This window comes from Sinocyclocheilus anshuiensis, unplaced genomic scaffold (genome assembly GCF_001515605.1).
Source record: "Sinocyclocheilus anshuiensis isolate Anshui unplaced genomic scaffold, SAMN03320099.WGS_v1.1 scaffold1303, whole genome shotgun sequence".
NCBI classification, from domain to species: Eukaryota; Metazoa; Chordata; class Actinopteri; order Cypriniformes; family Cyprinidae; genus Sinocyclocheilus; species Sinocyclocheilus anshuiensis.
Genome location: NW_015537954.1, coordinates 639,026 through 639,753, shown reverse-complemented (window position 1 = coordinate 639,753; position 728 = coordinate 639,026).

Below are 728 nucleotides of genomic sequence, written 5' to 3'. Positions count from 1 at the left end.
TCTCTAAGCGAGATCCCAATTCGTCGGTCATCCGACGTGACGTCGAGAGTGACCGACTGAAAGGGAACTATACAACTTAAAATCTTAAGTCTTTTGCTTCTCAAGTAAATGTACAGTATCTTAATTTCAGATATTTGTACTGTAAAGCCTGACAAAACTTTTTGCTTTGTATTTAAAATCTGTGTTCCACAAATGAAAGTAATTGCACAAGGTCAAGCAAACGATGACAGAATTGTGATTTTTGGCTGAACTTTAACTCCACTAAAGACCCGAGAGGATGACAGAAAGATTCAAATCAGTTCTGCTTTTTATCATTCAGAAAGTCCATTTGCAGAGTCGATCAGTACAATTAGATTGCACAGGCTTTTTTTGTGCACACATATTAAAAGCACGCCTGAGACATTTTGATAAATTGAAAGCATTAAGTGGTTTTCAGCCCTCAGAGATTTTCATTACGATCAAGAGAAACGTCCTGAGGTTAGACAGAGAGAAACGCACAGACTCTGACTGGAGGACTGGGAGCAGACGAGCCTCACGAACATCATACAGTGATGAATGCTGCTGCTGGGAAACTGATAGAGACACAATCTGTGATCTCTTCTGGAGAAAACACTAGATTGTGATTTTGATGAAGTGACTGTCAGAAGCACTCGGTGTGTGTGAGAGTTGTTCATCACGCACGCATGCACACATACACACTCACTCACTCACTCACTCACTCACTCACT